The sequence below is a fragment of the Bison bison genome, unplaced genomic scaffold, assembly GCF_000754665.1.
Source record: "Bison bison bison isolate TAMUID 2011002044 unplaced genomic scaffold, Bison_UMD1.0 scf7180017864277, whole genome shotgun sequence".
Taxonomy (NCBI): domain Eukaryota; kingdom Metazoa; phylum Chordata; class Mammalia; order Artiodactyla; family Bovidae; genus Bison; species Bison bison.
The window spans coordinates 1271654-1272388 of record NW_011494849.1 but is presented as its reverse complement, the minus strand read 5'-3'; positions in this window follow the sequence as shown (position 1 = coordinate 1272388).

Here is a 735-nt window from a genome sequence, read left to right as displayed (position 1 = left end):
AATATTAAAATAACATTTTATAATAAACACTCATAACATAACATAAATACTTGAAGCAAATGTCAAAGGAGAGTAAATATTTGTAGCAAATATATACATATATATATAGTGTAAAAAACATTTATTAAAATCCATTAGTAGTAATTCTTTTTTTTCTAATTTTATTTTATTTTTAAACTTTACATAATTGTATTAGTTTTGCCAAATATCAAAATGAATCCACCACAGGTATACATGTGTTCCCCATCCCGAACCCTCCTCCCTCCTCCCTCCCCATACCATCCCTCTGGGCCGTGCCAGTGCACCAGCCCCAAGCATCCAGCATCGTGCATTGAACCTGGACTGGCAACTCGTTTCCTACATGATATTTTACATGTTTCATTGCCATTCTCCCAAATCTTCCCACCCTCTCCCTCTCCCACAGAGTCCATAAGACTGTTCTATACATCAGTGTCTCTTTTGCTGTCTTGTACACCGGGTTATTGTTACCATCTTTCTAAATTCCATATATATGTGTTAGTATACTGTATTTATGTTTTTCCTTCTGGCTTACTTCACTCTGTATAATCGGCTCCAGTTTCATCCACCTCATTAGAACTGATTCAAATGTACTCTTTTTAATGGCTGAGTAATACTCCATTGTGTATATGTACCATAGCTTCCTTATCCATTCATCTGCTGATGGACATCTAGGTTGCTTCCATGTCCTGGCTATTATAAATAGTGCTGCGATGA